The sequence below is a fragment of the Myiozetetes cayanensis genome, unplaced genomic scaffold (assembly GCF_022539395.1).
Source record: "Myiozetetes cayanensis isolate MyiCay16 unplaced genomic scaffold, myiCay2020 scf215, whole genome shotgun sequence".
NCBI lineage: Eukaryota > Metazoa > Chordata > Aves > Passeriformes > Tyrannidae > Myiozetetes > Myiozetetes cayanensis.
In genome coordinates, this window is record NW_026087429.1 from 4,690 (window position 1) to 25,675 (window position 20,986).

Consider the following 20,986-nt stretch of genomic DNA (forward strand, 5'->3'; position numbering starts at 1 on the left):
CTATTAGTAATTTAAACAAAGCTACAGGGAAATTAGAAACTTAAAAATGTATTAATAAGGCAATGTTGAATTTTTCTCTTATTAAATAGAAAACTAAAGACAGTTAACTAAACTATTTTAGACAAAAACATTTGTAATAATTTCTAAAGGCTTATATGTAAAACATGTAAAAACAGTTGGTAATATAGTGTCTGTATAGTTTTGGTCCAGCCCGGGTCCTTGCCCGGGCCGCCGCCGCCTCTCTCACGGGAGTGGGGAAGCGGTGTTGTCACTGTTGAGGCTCCTGGAGGAGCCAGAGTGGCTGTGGTCATGGCCCGGCCCACTTACGGTGGGGGCCATGTCGCTGTTCATCGCCGCCGGGCCTTGGCTCGGCGCCGCGCTGTGCCGCATGTGCGGCTGTCCCGGGCCGCGCTGCTGCGGCCGCGTGGTCCGCTTCAGGGGAGCGGCGGCACGGGCGGGCTGGCTCCTGTAGTGGGACGCGGCCGTCAGCTCTAGGCACGGCCCGGCACGGCCCGGCCGTCACCACGGGCTGCCTGTGCTCCAAGTGCAGGCGGGCGGCGAAGGCCTCGCAGCTCCACGCCGCCGACACGTGCTCGCCGAAGCCGCCGCGCCGCTCTCGGCGCCCTGCGCCAGATGCATTTAAACAAACTTGTGCCACAGTCCCGGCACAAGCCTGCTCAGCCGCCTGGGATGGCCGCGGGGCTGCCCCGCGGCTTCTCCTCAGGCACGGCGGCTGCCCCCCCGGCCCGGGGTTCCACGCGGAGCTTCGCCGGGAGCTCCACGCAGGTCGGGGGCGCTGCGGGGCTTCCGCGCTCGGGTCACCGCCTCCTGTTCGGCCGCGCCTCGGCCGGGCCTTGGCCCGCTTGCGGGCTCTGGGGAGAGGCGCCCCGCGGCGGCGCCGCTCCGGCCGCCCGGCCTTCTCCACGCTGTGCGCCGGGCCCGCCGCTCCCGGTGGTGCCGCCGCCGCTGCCATCTGGGTTTGCGCAGGAACCGCCGCCGCAGCCTGGTCGACACCAGCCGGCACCGCGAGAGGAAGTCGCCGTCGCTGCCGAGCCCCGTCCCGGAGTCGCTGGGCCCGGGGGGGCCGGAGTCGCTGCCCGCCGCCAGCAGTCCTGCGGAGCCTGGCGCAGCTCCGTCCCCGGCCTGACTCGCTGCGGCTGCCGAGCGTCCCGACAGCCCCGCGCTCTGTGCCCGCCGCCGGCCTCGCCGCTCGCAACGTCGAGCGGCTATCACGTATCTTTTTTAAATATCGCGCCGCTGTTGCTGGTAGGCACAGCAGCTGTTGCTTAGTTACCGGCTCCCAGCACGGACCATGTTCCATGCGTGCCTCCAGCAGAGGCAGTCCACAACATGGCCACGAGACAGGAAGAGAAGGCACTACCTCCTGCTCCCGGCATGGGCAAGATGGCGCCGCCCACGCTCCGGCGTGGTCTCCACGTGTCTGCAGGTTTTTAATGGCTTGGGGATTCAAAGTTTGTTCCCTTTTACCAGTCACATAATCCGCGACACGCGCCTTCTTCCCGGAATTCACGCATCCGCGAAAATTCAGCACAAAAAGGTATATTCTAAGGCTTTTCTTCCGTGCTCTCGGACCCCCTCCCCCTTTCTACACTGCATTAGCACGTGGAGTTCCATGCTTTACAATGTCTGGGGGAGGGGAAGATTCAAAGTTTCTCTCTGTGGACGAGTTCTCTTGCGAGGGTTTTAAAGTGTCCACCTTTTTTACTTATGTTTTTTCTCTGCTTCTCCACCCCTCTTTCCAAGCAATTTCACTAAGAATTGTAAATAACAGCAGGTCTAAAACAGTTATTTTCATCAATTTTAAAAGTCCAGCTATTTTATGTTTCTTAACTTGTCTCCAAAGTCTTTTCAATATTAAGCTTAAGGCTTTTGCAATATTCTGCGGTTCACGTGAATTAAAAGTTTTCATTTGCTCTCTTTTTCTTTTTTCTCCCGCCCTCTCACCTGGGACGTAGATTTTTTTTCTCGAGAGCGTCCTCTCAAAACGTAGGCAATTTCCTACCGAATTCAGGCCTTTTCTCGAGCTCAATCGCGGTTTCTCCCGCCTACGCCCATCAGAGTTTCCTTTCCTCTGGTACCTGGCGTTATTTTCTTTTTCACGGCGGACGTCCTTCAGCGTTAAATATAGGCTGGTACCTGACGTCTGGTCCGTATTTCTTCCTGATTCAGGATAAGGCTTAGGTCCCTGTTCCGGGCGCCATATGTAGCAGTTATTAATATAATAAATAATAAGTCCCATGGGGACCATAGCGACACCAACGTGGTGTGTAACAAGAGAGAGAGTTTATTCAAGGAGTCCCAGCTTATATAGCAGTTTCAAATGCTGCCACGTCACACAGGTAACTTCTTAAGCCAATCCCATACAAACATTCAACAGAGCACGCGTGACAGAGTACTTAGAACTACAACTCCCAGGATGCTTTGCAGCACCTGGTGTAACCAGACCCCACATGACAGCAATTCCTTCTGTCCCTAAATTTGTTATCCCAGAGCTGTTCCTGTTGCTCCTGATGGGCTCGGCCTTGGCCAGCAGCAGCAAGTCCATCCTGGAGCAGCTGGCATTGGCTCCACGGGGCAGGGGAAGCTTCTGGCAGCTTCCAACAGAAGCCACCCCTGGAGCCCCCCCCGCTACCAAAACCCACCCACAGAAACCCCTGACACCCAGTGACTTCCACTTGCCCCAGGATGGTCCCAGTTCCCAGCAGTGTGATCCCAGTCACTCCCAGTTCATACCAGTTGCTTCCAGCACGATCCCAGTTGCTCCAAGAATGTTCTCGGTTGGCTTCTAGCACGACCTCACTGGCTCCCAGTTCCCCCCTGCATAGTTCCAGTCGATCCCAGATTGATCCTGGTCCCTTACAGTCACTCCCACTATGATCCCAGTATGGTGCTGATCACTCCCACTATGGTCCCAGTCACTCCCAGTCATTCCCAATAGGATCCCAGTTGCCCCCAAGGTGGTCCCATTAGCTCCCAGTCCAGCCTGGATGGTTCTTTTCACTCTCAGGGACTCCCAGTCTGAGTCCAGTATGGCTCCAGACACGTTCAGGCACTGCCTGGGTGATGCTATTTGCTCCCTGCATGGTCCCAGTTGATCTCAGTAGGAGTCCAGTCACCCCCAGTATGATCCCAGGAACTTCCGGACACGTCCAGTACGAAGCCAGTTCGATCCCAGTCATCCCCAGTATGGCTGCAGTCCCTCTCACACACTCCCAGTATTACTGCAGTCACTCCCAGTATGATCCCAGTATGACCCCAGTAGGACCCAGTTGCTCCCAGTATGATCCCAGTTGCCCCAGTTCTGGTCCCGCTGGGTCCAGTCCAGCTCTGGGTGTATCCCGGTGTCCCCCCTGTCCCCCCACCCCGCTGTCACCCCCTTTTCTCTCCCCACAGAGCTCCTGAGCCGGCAGCAGCCACAGCCCCTCCCCGGGGCCTTGGGCACAGCCTGGACCCCCCCCGTGTCCGTGAGGATTTTGGGGGGTCGTGTGTCCCCCTCCCCTGCTGTCACTCTGCCTCCACTTGGCTGCTCCCAGTGATCCCAGCAAAGCTTCCCAGTTCTCCCCAGTCCTGGTTATTGGGGGGGTGCTGGGGGGGTTTGAAGGACCACAAGGGGAAAAGCCGAGTTTGGGGAGGCAGAACTGGCCCTGGGATGGATTGGGAATGGGGACCCCCCCTGTGTTCCCCCTGAGTCATCCCACTGTGGGGGGGCCTTTGGGAGGGCACCTGCCCCTCAGTAGGCACCCAGCTCACCCCAAAAGGTGCTGGGATCACCCAAAATCTCCCCACAGGCCCTCAAGGACCCCCAAACATAATCACACCCCACCCAGGACCACATTGGGGAGTGGGGGATGATGTGGATGGGGTGGGAGAGGAGGGAAAAATGTGGGGGTTGAGACCACAAAACTGATCTGGGAGGGGTTGCATATTGAGAGGACCATGAAAAAGTGGAAGGAACAGATAGAAGAGTGGAAAAGGGGGGGTGGCCTGGCAAGTCTGACGGTCCAATAGGGGTTACTGTGGGGTGCTGGGGGCTGCTGGATCAAATCAGACCTATTGATAGAAATTAATTATTTAGGGTAACAAATGATCAGACAAAAGATCTTCATCAGAATTATTTACTGCAGAATAGAAACACTAAAACTACCAGTACTACAGCATAAGATAAGACAGTGCTCCACCCTAAAACAATTGTTGAAGCAATTCTACTCAAGCTGGCACCAAAACAAGAATTATGAATTAGAGAGGGATGGAACTCCCCCAGACCAACGCTCGTGGGGAGATCTCTGCTCTCAACCTCCAGCAGTGACCTTGGGGGGTCCCAGCCAAGGCAGGAATCTCCACACACCCCTAAGAAGGGTTCTGTTGGCACAACCTGCCCCTGGCAAAGGGGACTGGCCCTTTCTGGTAGAAAGGGATGGACTGACAGTCACTGGACTCCAGGGGTTGCCTCACCATCAGGGGGGTCATTCAGGGTGGGAGCAGCGGCCGAAGCTCTTCCCGCAGTCGGGGCACTCGTAGGGCCTTCCCTTATTGGTGAGTCCGTTGGTGTTTGGTCAAGGTAGACCTCTGGGTGAAGCTCTTCCCACACTCTCCACACTTGAAGGGCCTCTCCCCGGTGTGGATGCGCCGGTGGGTGACGAGGTTGGAGTTCCATTTGAAGCCCTTCCCGCAGTCGGTGCAGCGGAAGGGCCTCTCCTCTGTGTGTGTCCGCTGGTGCATGAGGAGAGTTGAGCTGGTCTGAAACCTCTTCCCACATTCCAAGCACTTATAGGGTCGTTCCCCAGTGTGGATGAGCTGGTGGGTGCGGAGGTCAGAGTTCCGGTGGAAGCTCTTCCCACATTCCCCACACGTGTAGGGGCGTTCCCCAGTGTGGATGCGACGGTGTTGAATAAGGGTGGAGATCTGCCTGAAGCTCTTCCCACATTCTCCACATGTGTAGGGCATCTCCCCAGTGTGGATGTGCCAGTGGGTGTGGAGGCTGGAGCGGATACTGAAGCCCTTCCCACACTCCTCACAGATGTACGGTTGTTCCCCAGTGTGGAGGTGTTGGTGTGCAATCAGGTGGGAGCTGCTCCTGAAGCTCTTCCCACATTCTCCACACGTGTAGGGCCGTTCCCCAGTGTGGATGCGACGGTGTGCAATCAGGCAGGAGTTCCGCCTGAAGCTCTTCCCACATTCCCCACACATGTAGGGCCGTTCCCCAGTGTGGATGCGCTGGTGGTTGCGGAGCTTGGAGCTCTCCCTGAAGCTCTTCCCACATTCCCCACACGTGTAGGGCCGTTCCCCAGTGTGCATGCGCTGGTGTTGGATCAGGTGGGAGCTCTGCCTGAAGCTCTTGCCACATTCCCCACACGTGTAAGGTCGTTCCCCAGTGTGGATGTGCTGGTGTTTAAGGAGGTTGGAGCTGCCACTGAAGCTCTTCCCACATTCCAAGCACCTGAAGGGCTTCTCCCTGCTGGGAGGCTGCTCAGGGACCACCAGCTCGGAGCTCCGGCTCAAGCTCCGGCCGCCTTCCTGGCACAGGCCGGGTCTTTCCTCCTCAGAGCTCCCTGGGCTGGCTTTGCAGCCCCTCCTCTGGGGGCATCTCCGGGCCTTTTCCTCCCCGCTGCCTTCCTGCACCGGGGAGCCCTTCAAAACAGCCTCTCCCACCAGGCTCTGCTGGGGGGATTTGTCCTCCGTGCTCTCCGTCCTCAGCTCGGGGCCTGGGGCAGGAAGGAAGAAGGACAGGCAGGGGATTTGCCTCCGGCCCAGAGGGAAGGCCAAGGACATCCCCCAGATCCGGCCCCGGCAGGACGGTGGCGCCAGCGGGGTTGTCCTGCAGCCGGGGGCGATGCTCAGCTGCCACAGGAACCACAAGACAGGGCCAAAGGGGCACTGACTTCCTCCTCACCTGCCTGGGGGGCCCATGGGTTTCTCCTCTTCCTTGCAGCCTCCTCCTCCATCCGCCCAAGCTTTGGGAAGGACAAATCCTGCTGGGGGGAAACAAGGGCTGAGCGCGTTGCCTTGGGGGTTCCTCCTGCCCAAGTCCATCTCTAGAACTCACCGGGCATCCTCTGACCGTAAAAACCTCCAAGACACCAAGATTCAGCCCAAAAAACCCCAGCCAGGAGCTCCTCCTCTCTGGTCCCTCCACTTTGGGATTCTGGAGGTCCCCTCTGTCCAGGCTGCTGGGAGTCCCGTGTGTTTTTGGGGTCTCCCCTCTATGGGGTCCCTGCCCTCCCTCTCCAGGCTGCTGGGGGTCCCAGGAATCCAAGACTCCCCCATCTCCCAACTTCAGGGTTCTGGGGGACCTCCAAAACACCAAGATTCAGCCCAGAAAAACCCAAACCACCAAGATTCAGGTAAAAACCCCTCAGAAACAGCAAGAAGACCCCCGTCCCCAAAATTGCAAAAAGTTGAGATTCAGCTGAAATATAATCCAAATTCTGAAGATGAGCCAAAAAAAATCTCTCCCAGGAGTTCCCCCTCTCTGGTCTCCCCCCTCTGGGGTTCAGAGGGTCTCCCCTGTCTGGGATGTTGGGAGTCCCACTTAGGGATGCTGGGAGTGTTGGGGGTCCCAAAGGTCCCTTCTCCTCTGACTCTCCCCTTTGGGGTGCTGCCTTCCCAGACATTCCCTCTTGAAACGAGAGCAAGGCCTGAAGAATTACCTGAAATATCTTGCTTAGTTGAGAGAAGCCCCCCATACCTGCTCTGCCTAAATTGCTAAAGAAAAATTTGTTCTGTTCCATTCCTTGGACCTGATCTTAAGAAGAATGCTGGAAACATTCTACAATGGATCTCTAGGCCACAAATTAAGGCAAAGTCAGCCAAGGTAGACATTTGAATAGGAGAAATAGGCCTAAAGCCAAGGCTCTCTCCAAGCTTCAGTGACTGGGGAAAAGATAATGGAAAGTTAGAGAGGTCACACTGAGGAAGACTGCAGAGACCCCAGCCTCGATGATGAAGAAAGGGGGATGAACCCCCAGAACTGAGGGCCAAGAAAAGCTCCACTCCAAGCTCTGCCTGAGCTCTGCCTGTACTCCAGCTATTATCAACATGAATGATTAGATGTTGCAATCATATGAATAGGAATGTAAGGTGTTGTAATCATAGAAGTTACACTGTATAAATTACCCTGTTTTGTACCGACACCTTCGAGCAAGAGCTTTGTGGTGCGAACCCCGCCTGCTCCCGATGTCCACAATAAAAACCTTTGCTGCTCTAAAGACCAAAAGCTTCTGGGTAGTTTCTTAACTAGATTTCTCAGATTCTTCTGGAGAGCAGATTGTGCCCCAGGGCTGGGATTGCAGAGGGGCCCTCAGGTCCCCAGGATGAAGCAGCAACCAGCAATAGACACAAAAGGCCCCCCCAAGGATTTCAGGGGGAGTGTCCTGCAGGGAGGGGACAGTGTCACCCCACGAGGGCGGGGCTGGCAAGTGGGAGGCTGTTCCAGGGATCTGCAAGAGGCCTCGTGCTCTGCTCGGCCCCATCAGTGGTTGAGACCAACACCCCGTCCTCGTGGCCAGCGATTCTTTCCTGCCCCAGCCAAGAGGTTCCCGGCCCCCCAGTGCTCCCCTGGGGCTGTCCCTGCTCCTCCCTGCAGGCTCCGTGGCCGGGCACACTTTATGTTCCTGGGTGCCACCAGCTCAGCAGCTGCAGCCGCTCCAATCAGCGCCCGCAGCTCTGCAGCAAAGCCCCAGCTCACCTGGCACACAGGGCATGGACACAGCACCTTCTCCCTGCTGGGTACTCCCAGATCAGCCTCTTCCCCAGCACGGGGCTCTCCTGCCTCAGCACCACCTCTGCCTTCCACTTCTTCTCAGGGCCACCTCAGGGCCAGCTCTGGGCTCACCTCCGGGCCATTGCTCAGGGACACCTCAGGGCCTGCTCTCCAGGACAGGAACCTGCAGGGAGGGCAGATGATGTGCAAGCCCAGGGGGGCCTGCTTGCACTGGCCTGGGGGCTTCTTTCTCCTTCCACAACCACCCCACAACTTCTCCTGCTTTTCTAAGCCCACATCTTTGCAGACTGCCCTTGTCTCTCTGTCTGCACAGACACATCTATCCCCTGTGGACAGAGCCTCCAGCATGTGCTGCCCTGGCAATGGCACCCAGAGAATCCCAGAATCAGCCGGCTTGGAAAAGACCTCCCAGATCATCAAGTGCACCCCTTGATCCAACCCCGCCGTGGTTCCCAGACCGTGGCACGGATGCCCAGGGGAGGGGCTTTGGGGATGAGGGGTCCCCCAGTACAGCCCAGTGCCCCCTCAGTGCCCTCCCAGTACAGCCCACTGTGTTCCTGACCCAAGGTGCCAGGTGATCCCTCTTTCGCAGGGGTTTGATTGGGATTTGGGGCATTTTGGGGGCCTCTGGGTGCATTTGGGGGAGTTAAAAGAGGTCTTGGGAGCATTGGGGGGTCAAAGGGATCTGAGGGGAGGAGGGGATTAAAGGAAAAATGGGGCTTGGGGGACATTTGGGGGGTCTTATTGGGGCTTGGGGGGGACAGGAGGGGCAGCACCACAAGCAGGTGAGTCCTGAGACCCCCCTGGTGTCCCCAAGACCCTCCTGCTGTCCTCAATTTCCTACTTGGCACCCTGAGACCCCCCTGGTGTCTCCAATGTCCCCAGGGCCTCCCCATGGCCCCAGTTCCCCCCTTGACACCCCCCATTCCACTGGCCCCAAACCCCATCCCTGATGTCCCCAACCCTCCATTTCCCCCTCAAAGGACCTCCTGGACCCTCTGACCCCCAAAATGGCCCCATCCCCCCATGCTCACAGAAAGGTCAAGGGCATCTGGGGACATGTTGGGGACACTTGGGGGGCACTGGGTGATTACTGGGGGATACTGGGACACACTAGGGGGAACCAGGGGACACTGGGAGGGACTGGGGGGTTATTGAGGGATGCTGGGAGGGCACTGGGAGGGAACTGGGACACACTGGGGGGCACTGGTAGAGCACTGGGGAGTTACTAAGGAATTACCAGGACACACGGGGGGACAGTGGGAGGTTACTGGGCCATATTGGGGTTACTGGGTGCTCACTGCAGGATCATTGGGCCATACTGGGGGGCAGTGGGAGGTCACTGGGAAACACTGGGTGGTCGCTGGGCAGGTTACTGGGCCATACTGAGAGCCACTGGGAGCTCACTGGGCTATACTGTGGGCACTAGGAGGGCACCCCCACAAGACTTTCGGTGGCACCCCCAAGACCTCTTCCCTGAGAACTGGGAGACCCCTTGAACCCCAGTGATTGGCTTCTCGGGACCCCCGTGATCCCCTCCCTGCCTGTGGGGTCTCTGTGTCCTGAGTTTTGGGGGTCTCTGGGGTTCGGGGGGGGCATTAAGATTCCCTTTCCCTGATGTCGGTCCGCCCGGCCGGCAGGGAGCGCTGCGGCACAAGCGGCAATGGCGGCGCCGCGCGGAGCCTCATGGGAGTTGAAGTTCCCTTTTTTAGAACTCCGCCGGCGCCTGCGCAGTGCATTCATGGCGTTTAAACAGCTCCCCCCCCGCCCCCCCAGAGGGTTCCGAGGCCCCAGCCCTTTCAGGGACCCCCTAAACCCCTTCAGGCACCTTCACCCTCCCCTCTGAGCGCCCTCAGGACACCAAATCCCCTCCGCGACCCCCCGAGAGGCCCTCACGGACCTCAAAACCTCCTCGGGAACCCCTGAGCCCCTCCTCTCTACTCTGCCGAGCCCTCCACCCTTCCCGCCCACAGCCGCGCTCCCCGCAGCCCCCGAGCGCATCCCCAGCCCCGCCGCAGCCCCCGCCACGGCTCACAGGCCTGAGCACATTTCTCCATCGTCGCCATCGCTTTCCCGGCAGCCACCGCGGGGCTGTGCGCGCGCACCGCCGGCAGAGACCCCGCCCCGCTCAGCCAATCAGCGCGTGGTGCCGCTCCATTCCTGCCCCGCCCCCATTGCCGCGCGGGGCACGCCGGGAGTTGTAGTTGCAGCGGCTCAAAGCGCACGGCGAGATTTGGGTCAATTGTGACCCAGCGTTCAGTTCTGATCGACTGAACATTCCACACACACCTTGTTCTTTGAACAGCAACAGAGCGAAGGCTCATCTGGTTTGCAATGTCATCTTAGCAGTTTGCTGGACTGGAGTGTTTAATTCTCCAAATGCAGGCTGTGTCCAATTGCTTAAAACACTTCATTGTCAGGGAATATCTTCTAACAGAAACTGGTGTGTTTTTAAGGTGACAAAGGAGGTAAAGAAATTCTCAAGAAAGAGGGATGCTTTTTGTACAGTAGTATAATAATCTGGAAAATCAATCCCTTTAATTGCCTATTCTGGTCTTTGTGTTGCTTTGGAAGAGGGAATAACACTGCAATGGGGACGTTCTTTAGACACTTGAGTGAAAGCAAAGACACGCCTGGGGCAAAGGGAGGGAATTCCAGGTTCACCTCCAAGTCCAGCATGCTGCTCTAGTGACAAATGGGAATAAACCTTTCCATCAGAGCACCCCCAAACCATTCCCAGAGGGGCTTGATATTCTGCAGTTTTACAGTCAGTCTTGTCTGCACGATCAAGGGTGGTGATCTTTGGTTTAGTGTTTCTTGGGGTGCCGTGGATGGGGCAGTGGGTACAGGGAACTCCGCAGTGATGAAGAAGGTGTGAAGCCTGCACCATTCTGAGGGGTGTGAGGGTTATGAGGACAGTGCCTTTATGAGGCTGCCCCATTATGGGGTGGATGGGTTCTATGAGCACAGAGACCTTCTGAGGCCCCCATTGTGAGGGGGATGGAGTTTATGAGGAGAGAGACTTTATGGGGCCTGCACCATTATGAGGTGAAGGAGCTTTATGGTGCTGGAGCCTTTAGGAGGTTTCTGGCATTACTGAGGTCATCGGCTTTATGATGAGAGCCCCATGATGGGGGGTATTGGCTTTGTGAGGCCAGTGCTTTGATGAGGCCTGCACCGTTATGAGGTGTGTGGGCTGTATGAGATAATGGCCTTTATGATGAGAGCCCCATTATGAAGTGGATGGGCTTTATGAGTCCTGTTGCATTAGATTTTTTAGTTTTTGTTGATTTTAGAAGTACTTGTACAGGAATTGTAGCTTTTAACATAGCTGCATTTTATCCCTTACCCTTAACACAGAAGTTACACAGAGCCAACCCTGTTACCCAATTTCCACATCAATCCCCCTAAATTCCATTACCCTGTCTGGTCTCATTTTCAAGGTAGAATTGTAGAGAACACCCTAAAACCTGTGCAAGAACATATAGACATAGACACAAGGACCTTCAGACCCAGAGCTTTGGAAAGCCTCCAAGGACTGCACGTGCTCCAAGGAAGATGAAGATGAGGAAGAGGGGGTCCCAAAACTCCCCCAGACTCAATTCCCCACAGGCATTACTGGGGCAGAACGGGGCAGAACTGGGGTGGGGACGGGATGGGGATTGGGTGGAAATCATTATAAAAACTGTAACCCCTGCGTTGGAAGGGATGTGGGTGGGTTTGTGTTCCTGGAGCCTGGAGGCTCATGGAAACCTCTGCTGCTTCTCTGACCCCTACCTAGGCCTGGAGTCTTTTTCCCTCTGCAGCCTTTTAGGCAGCAACGTTTATGGGGTTTATGAGGACATGGCCTTTATGAGGAGAGCCTCTTATGAGGTGTTTGGGCTTTCTGAGGACAGCACCTTTATGACCTGCATGGGCTTTATGCAGAGAGATCTTTTATGATGAGAGCTCTATCATGAGGTGTATGGGGCTGTATGAGGACAGTGCTTTTATGGCATTTATGGTGTTTATGAGGGCAGAGCCTTTATGATGTGAACCTCTTCTGAGGTGCACAGGCTTTATGAGGACAGAACCTTTATGAGGTTTATGGCATTTATGAGAACATCTCCTTTATGATGACAGCCCCATGAGGAGATTTATGGGCCTTATGAGGACAGGGGCCTTATGAGGCCTGCAGCATTCTGAGGTGTGTGAGGGTTATGAGGACAGTGTCTTTATGAGGCTGCCCCATTATGGAGTGGATGGGTTCTATGAGCACTAATAACTAGCAAAACAAATCTCATCACATCCCATAGAAAAGCAGGATTGGCAGACACGGCCAGAACTCTCCAATCTCCCACGTGGTAGGCCAGGGGTCACTGAAGGCCTCAGCCTTAGATAAACAAGACCAACACAAGGACCCACTGCCCTGAACCTCGCTGGAAGAGAAGAGGACTCTCGAAGTTATTTATATTCTAGTTTGCTTAAAAACTATATGAAATACTGGGTACGTGGACACTTCCTTGGTTACAAACTGGTTTCCAGGAAGGCCTAGACCAGAGCCATCACAGGGAGGAATCTTCATTCTTATTACATTTGGGGACTCAGACTGACCATTTCAGTGTGGGGGTTCTGACACCAAACAAATGAAGTTCCAGACAGGAAAAAAAGCCCTTAACCTCCATTTCTCCTGTGCAATTGGTGAGCCACTCTTGGCACTCCATGCACACATAGAGCTTCCTGTGCTGGCACCTTTTGTCTAGGAGGAATCTTTGTCCGTATCCCATTTTGGGACTCAGGCTGACCATTCCAGCACAGGGGTTCTGACACCAAACAAATGCATTTCCCCTCAGGAAAGAAAGCCTGTAGTGGTTTTGAGTCTAGGCCTTCCTCGGTAACCAGGTTGTAACAAGGAACCAAGGCCATGTTCCAAGTATTCCATATGATTTTTACATAATCAAGTGTATAAATAAGAAGGGAGAGGCAGCTCTCGCTCTCCTTCTTCTGGCAAACTGAAAATGTAGGTTTTTTGCTCTCATTGTGCCTGGGTGAAGGAGTGAGGCCTCATTCGCCTGGTTGGCCTTAAAAAGCAGAAAGTGGTGATGGTTGTTGGTGCAATTCTCTGCTGTCTTGAGGAAAGTATTTGGGTTAGCGTTAGGGTTTAGGGTTAGGGTTTGTTTTAGGGTTCGGGTTGGGAGTTTGATTCGGGTTTGGGTTCAGGGTTCGAGTTCAGATTCGGGTTGGGGTTAGGGGTTAGGGTTAGGGTTTGGGTTATGGTTAGGCTTGGGGTTAGGGTTTAGGTAACGTTTGGGTTAGAGTAAGGGATAGGAGTAGGATTAGGGTTACGGTTAGAGTTAGGATTAGGGTTAGGGCTATGTTAGGGTTAGGGTTTAGGTAACATTTTGGTTAGGTTAAGGGATAGTGTTATGATTACGGGTTATGGTTTGGCATTAGTTTCAGATTGAGAGTATTTTTTGAGTTCTTCAATTTTTTTTTTTTTTTTTTTTTTTGCCCTAAGGGTAGAAGGGAGAAAGAAGGTGGTTTCTACTGTGAGTTCAGGCATTTGGCAGGGAGCCAGGTCCAAACTATCACAGGTTTCCAGGAGCCATTCTGGAATGGAGAGGGTAGGCCATGACAGCACAAAGAGTCCCATGGCAGACATGTGGGGCTGCATTCTTGGGGTGTGAGGCATTAGTTCTTTGGTGTCCAGGGGCCATTCTGGAATTGAGATGATTGGCCATAAAATCACAACTAGGTCAATGGCAAAAAGGAAAGGCTGCAGTGTGGGGGTGTGGTGCATTGGTTCTTTGGTTTTCAGGCATCATTCTGGAATGGAGAGGGTAGGCCATGACATCACAAAGGCAACCATGGAACACATTTGGGGCTGCACTGAGGGGGTGTGCACTGCAGCTCCACTCAGGAAAGAAAGCCCTGAGCCTCTGCAGTTGCTGTGCCACTCTTGGTACTGCACAAAGAGCAAGAGCTTTGTGTGCGGGCACCTTTGTCTGGGAGGTGTCTTTGTCCGTACTGAACCCTAGACTTAAACTTAAAAAATACTCTCAATCTGAAACTAATGCTAAACCCTAACCCTAACCCTAACCCTTACTCTAACCAAAACTTTACCTAAACCCTAACCATAACCTAACCTTAACCCTAGCTGTAACCCTAACCCTAACCTTATCTGTAACCCTAACCATAAGCATAGCCCCTAACACTGATCATAACCCTGACTCACCATCTATCTAGTTCACTTGTTGCACCACTCTGGGCACTACTGGAGGAGCAAGAGCTGTGTATGTAGGAACCTTGGGCTGGGAGGTATCTTCATCCGGACTGAACCATAGAATTAAACTTAAAAAAAAAAATCTAAACCTGAACCTAATGCTAAACCCTCAACCCTAATCACAATCCTATGCCTTATTCTAACCCAAATGTTACCTAACCCCTAACCCTAACCTAACACTAACCCTAACCATAACCCTAAACTTAAACCTAACCATAACCAAAACATTACCTAAACCCTAACCTTAACCCTATCCCTTTCTCCAACCCAAACATTACCTAAGCCCTAACTCTAACCTAAACCTAACTTTAAACCTAACCCTAACCCTTACACTAACCCTCACCTTTAATCACAGCCCCCAATACTTACCCTAACCCTGACTCACCATCTACCCAGTGCAGTTGGGGCGCCTCTCTCAGCACTATATAAAGAGGAAGAGCTTTCTGTGCGAGCCCCTTTGGTCAGGGAGTTTTCTTCGTCCTTATGGAATTTTGGCTGTCAGACGGCAGTTTCAGCCCAGTGTCCCTACAAGCGAACGACTGGCACTGCACCCGGGAAAGAAAGCCCTGAGCCTCTGTCTCTCCAGTGCAGTTGTTGTGTCATGCTCGGCACTACACAAAGAGCAAGAGCTGTGTATGCAGGCACCTTTGGACTGGGAAGTATCTTCGTATATACTGAACCCTAGAGCTAACCTTAAAAAAAATCTAAACCTGAACCTAATGCTAAACCCTAAACCCAAACTGTACCCCTATCCCTTACTCTAACCCAAACGTTGCCTAAAATCTAACCCTTACCCCTAACCCTAAAACCTAAGCCTAAACATAACCCTAAACCTAACCCCCTAACCCAAACCCTAAATCCTACATCCTAACCCAAACCCTAAACCCTAAACCTAACCCTAAACCCTAACAGTAACCCCTAAGCCCTAACTCTAACCCTAAAACCTAAGCCTAAACCTAACCCTAACCCTAATGAAAGGGACATTGGTGGCATCACTGGGGACGAGTGTCATCACTGGGGATTGGTGAAAACAAAGAGACAGTTGTGATGTCACAGGGACATTGGTGACATCACATGGGACATCAGTGACATCACAAGTACATGGTTTACATCAAAGATGCATCAGTGACACCATTGGGGATATTGGTGACATCACAGGGACATGGGTGACATCATTGGGAACCGGTGACATCACAGGGGACTGATGAAAACAAAGGGACAGGCGTGGTATCCCAGGGAAATCAGTGACATCACAGTGACACCAGTGATATCATCAAGGATAATGGTGACATCACAGGGGACAGAGGTGACATCACAGGGACATGGGTGACATCACTGGGGACCAGTAACATCACAAGGGACCAGTGACAAAAAAGGAAAGCCCTGATGTCACAGGGAAATCAGTGACATCATGGGGACATGGAGCCACCTCTGAGGACAGTGGTGACATCACAGAGACAGCAGTGACATCATTGGAAACCAGTGACATAACAGGGGACTGGTGACAACAATGGGAAAACCGTGATGTCACAGGGACATCGGTGACATCACAGGAAACATGGTGACCACACAAGGCCAGGGGTGATATCAGAGAGACACTGTGACATCATCGGTGACATCAGTGACAGTCGTGATATAACAGGGACATGGCTGACATCACAGTGGTCTGGTGACATCACAAGGATATCGGTGACATCACGGGGTCAAAGTGCCACCGCTGGGCACAGTGTTGACACCACAGGGACAGCAGTGAGATCATTGGGGACCAGTGCCATCACAGGGGACTGGTGACAACAAAGACACAGCTGTGATGTCACAGGAACATCAGTGAAGTCACAGGGGACCAGGATAACATCGCAGAGACACCAGTGACATCATCGGGTACAATGGTGACATAACAGAAGACATTGGTGACATCACAGGGAAATCAGTGATGTCATTGGGGACCAGTGACATCACAGGGGACTGTTGAAAACAAAGGGACAGCCGTGATGTCTCAGGGGACATCACTGACCTAACAACAACACGGGTGACACCACAGAGACACCAGTGACATCATCTAGGACACTGGTGACATCACAGGGGACAGTGGTGCCATCACAGGATGTCGATGACATCACTGGGGACCAGAGACATCACAGGGGAGTGTTGAAAACAAAGGGACAACCCTGATGTCACAGGGACATCGGTGACTTTACAGGGACAGGGTTGACATTACAGAGACACCATGACTTGATCGGGGACATTGCTGACATCACAGGGGACAGTGGTGACATCACAGGGGACCAGTGACATCACAGGGGACCAGTGACATCACAAGGACCACCATGATGTAACAGGGACATTGGCGACATTATAGGGGACTTCAGTGACTTCAAAACGGAGTGACATCACAGTGATACCAGTGACATCACAGGGGGCAGTGGTGACATCACAGGGAGATGGGTGACATCATTGGGGACAAGTGACATCATAAGGGACTGTTGAAAACAAAAGGACAGCTGTGATGTCACAGGGACATCCCTGACATCAGTGACATGACGGGGACATGGTGCCAGGACTCGGCACAGTGGTGACATCACAGAGACACCAGTGACATTAATGATGACACTGGTGGTATCACAGGGAGATAGGTGACATCACTGGGGACCAGTTACATCACAGGGGACTGGTGACAACAAAGGAACAGCTGTGATGTCACAGGGACATCAGTGAGATCACAGTGGAAAGCGGTGACATCATGGGGACAGCTGTGACATCATTGGGGACACAGGGACCACCCCTGGGGCACCACTGACATCACAGGGGGCAGTGGTGACACCAGTGAGGACAGCAGTGATATCACTAGAGACCAGTGACATCATAGGGACATTGGTGACATCACAGGGACAGTGGTGACATCATTGGGGACCAGTGACATCTCAGGGACATAGGTGCCTCTCACAGGACATGGGGACAGCGGTGACAGTGGTAACACCTGTGGGGTCAGCAGTGACATCAGCAAACACCAGTGACCTCACAGGGACAGCAGTTATGTCACAGGGACTTTGGTGACATCATTGGAGACCAGTGACATCACAGAGGTCTGGTGACATCACTGGAGACAGCGGTGACATCACAGGGACAGGGGTTCCACCCCTGGGATAGTGGTGCCATCAAAGGGACAGCAGTGACATCACAGGGGTCTGGTGACATCACAGGGATATGGTGCTACCGCTGGGGTCAGTGGTGACGTCACAGGGACTTCAGTGACATCATTGGGGAACAGTGACATTGCTGGGGAATCATAGAATTAACTGGGTTGGAAGAGACCTAAGAGATCATTAAGTCCAACCCTTGATCCAACCCCACTGTGATCACCAGATCATGGCACTCAGTGCCACATCCAGCCTCATCTTAAAAACCTCCAGGGATGGTGAATCCACCACCTCTCTGGGCAGGCCATTCCAATGCCTGATCACTCTCTCTGTAAAGAACTTCTTTCTAATATCCAACCTAAACCTCCCCTGGCAGAGCTTAAGCCTGTGCCCTCTTGTCCTGCTGCTGATTGCCTGGGAGAAGAGACCGACCCCCACCCGGCTACAACCTCCTCTCAGGCAGTTTTAGAGAGAGATGAGGTCACCCCTGAGCCTCTTCTTCTCCAGACTAAACAACCCCAGCTCCCTCAGCCTCTCCTCACAGCACTTGTGCTCCAGTCCCTTCCCCAGCCTCGTTGCTCTTCTCTGGACCTGCTCCAGCCCCTCCATGTCCTTCCTGAACTGAGAGGCCCAGAACTGAAAACAATATTCAAGGTGTGGCCTCACCAGTGCTGAGTACAGGGGAAGGATCACTGCCCTGCTCCTGCTGGCCACACTGTTCTTGATGCAGGCCAGGATGCCATTGGCCTTCTTGGCCACCTGGGCACACTCTGGCTCATGTTCAGCCTCCTGTCAATCGGCACCCCCAGATCCCTTTCCACCTGTCTGCTTTCCAGCCACTCTGTGCCCAGCCTGTAGCGCTGCAGGGGTTGTTGTGGTCAAAGTGCAGGAACTGGCACTTGGTCTTGTTGAACTTCATCCCGTTGGAATCGGCCCGACTTTCTAGCTTATCCAGGTCCTTCTGCAGAGCCCTCCTGCCTTCCAGCTGATCGACACTCCCTCCCAACTTGGTGCCGTCTTCAAATTTGCTAATGATGGACTCAATCCCCTCATTCAGACCATCAGTAACGATGTTAAACAGGACTGGACCCAGCACTGATCCTTGGGGAACACCACTGGTGACCGGCCGCCAGCTGGATGCAGCCCCGTTCACCAGCAAGTGTCAAGTGACCGAGGTTTCTTGGGCTCCCGTGTCACGCGATTGGAATTTCCTCGCCCCCTTGCAAACCCCGCAGACGGCCGGGAACCCCCTGCTGCTCCTGCACGGGGCTATTCTCGCGGCTGCCCCTGGCTCGGGGGAATCGCCCCTGCTGCTGCCCTTCTCGGCACCGCCTCCGGCTCCGCCTCTCGGCGCTGCGATCCCCGGCTCGGCCCGCCCTGCCGGGGCTGCTCCCCCGCCGGCACCGCTCCGGCCGCCGCCGCTCCGGCGGTTCCCGAGCTGCCCTTTGGTACCCTTGGGCTGTGTCCCCGCTGCGTTCTCGGTACCAGCCTCTGCTGCCCCGGCCCTGCCGTGCGGCCCCCATGGCCGCCGTCACCCCGGTGCCCCCGGGCTGCTCTCTCGGCCCGCCCGCCGCCAGCCCGTCTCCAGCCGCGCTCCCAGACCGGGACCGTCTCTCCCCCGCGCGGCACCACGCCAGAGCCCGCCGCCACTCCCCACAGCGCCGGCCCCGCGCCGTCCGGCCGCGGCCCCCGCCGCCCCCCGCCCTGCCCCGCCGGCACCGCTGGGCCCCCCGCGGCAGCTCCCGCAGTCCTGCCCCGGCCGCCCCGCCGCTCGGGGCAGCCTGCTAACCCCCCTCTCTCCGTGTCTGCTGACATTCTTATTCACATTCACACACAGGCACATTTCACTCAGCCCGCCCGGTAGAGTTTAGACGCTTCGTTCCTTACCGAGTTCTGTGCACAGAGTTTAAGGGCTCTAGGGTTGGAATTTGCACACCGGCCGGGGTTCCTCTCGCTTCCTTTTGTTCTACAGCCGTCCATCTCGATTTTCTTGCCGCGACCGCCCTCAGAGAGGGTCCGAGACCCCCAGGGCCGCCAAATCAGGGCGGTGCGCGCTTCCCAGGGGTTCAAGTCCCCCCAGCCGTGGTCGGCGGGCAGTCATCCCGGACGACACCCCCAGAATTGTGAGAAAAATCTCATTTATTAAATTTAGAAAAACGCCAAGAGTTTGCAAAATAAAAGGAATAGAACGAAAAGGAGAAAAACGACACGTGTCGGGTGTCCCAGTCACGTAGGATTCCTAGGAACACACCTTCCAATTTAAAAGTCCCGCTTCTTAAACATTCTTAAGGTCCAACCTCATTTACGTAACCCAAGAGGCGTTTCCTTCTCCCTGGTTGGCCGTGTCGTGCTGGGAGGTGGAGCGTCCAACAACATGGCAGCCCCCGGGAGCCACCATGTGGCACGAGGGGTTTCCTTACCAATATTCATTTTACAGTTTCCCTATTCCCGTCCGCCCAGTTCCTGACATACATTCCAAGACTGAACTGTATGTCCTACAACTTTCGTGGAACGCCTGTAAGTTAGGAATAAGAAAAATAAAAAAAAATAAGTTATTGTTAGTATCCCTTGTCCATTCTATTTGCTTATAATAAGACCAGTTTTTTATTTCCCACACCCCCCCGTGCATCGAGACCCCCCCGAAACCGAGACCACCCCCATCGTGCATCAGGACCCTGTGGTGGTTCTCCCCCAGCTGGCCTGGGGGATTCGGGAAGAGTTAAAGTTAGCAGGAACCTTTGTTCAGGGGAGAATTACACCCAGATCCGGAAGTTGTAACAATATGGTTTTCCGGTAAAATGTGCTGAACACAGCAAAATGTGTTTCGTGACATGCGCAGTAAGCAGAGTTATATAACACCGTTAGTGGCCAATGGAAGAATATTTATGTATGTGGGAACCAGTGGAGAGTTGACATGTGTAGCCTAAAAAGTGTATAAAAGTAGCAGACATCGTGCAATAAAGTGTTCCAGCCTCTGGATCCACAAGGGTTTTGTGTCGTGTCTTGCCTCGACCCACAACAGGATTACCAAGATGTTACTCTGCTCTCCACTGCTGGTAAAATCCTTGCAAGAATTCTTTTGAACAGATTAATACCCACTATAGCAGAAGAACTTCTACCTGAAAGCCAGTGTGGTTTCCGAGCCAACAGGGGTACCACAGACATGGCATTTGTTCTCAGACAACTGCAAGAGAAGTGTAGGGAACAGAACAAAGGACTCTATGTAACCTTTGCTGATCTCACCAAGGCTTTCGATACTGTGAGCAGAAAAGGTCTGTGGCAGATTTTGGAACGTTTAGGATGTCCCCCAAGTTCCTTAAAATGATCACATCGCTTCATGAGGACCAGCGCGGTCAAGTCAGATATGGTGATGCACTTTCTGAGCCCAGTGGTGTGAAGCAAGGCTGCGTTCTTGCACCAACTCTATTCACAATCTTCTTCAGCATGGTGCTCCAAAGGGCCATGGCAGACCTCGATGAAGAAAACAGTATCTACATCCCATATCATACTGATGGGAGCCTTTTCAACCTAAGGCAACTGAAGGCTCACACTAAGACCTTAAATCATCTTGTCCATGAGCTGCTTTACGCTGACGACAATGCCCTCGTCATCCACAGCTCAGCAGTGTTTAACATCCTGCTTTGCAGAGGCTGCTGAGCTTTCTGGGCTGGAAGTCAGCTTGAAGAAGACAGAAGTTTTCTACCAACCAACACCTCAGGAAGTCTCCCATCATCCCCATATCACCATTGGCGAATCAGAGCTCAAATCAGTCCAGCAGTTTAATTACCTGGCAAGCATCCATCATCTCCTCGGATGGTAAGATTGACGAAGAAATAGACAACAGGT

At 54.1% G+C, this 20,986-nt stretch overlaps 1 pseudogene; it reads right to left on the minus strand.

Moving 5' to 3' along the window:
- Nucleotides 1-4,122: 4,122 nt before the first annotated feature.
- LOC126641812 (zinc finger protein 501-like) lies at nucleotides 4,123-8,628 on the minus strand (annotated as a pseudogene).
- Nucleotides 8,629-20,986: the final 12,358 nt, after the last annotated feature.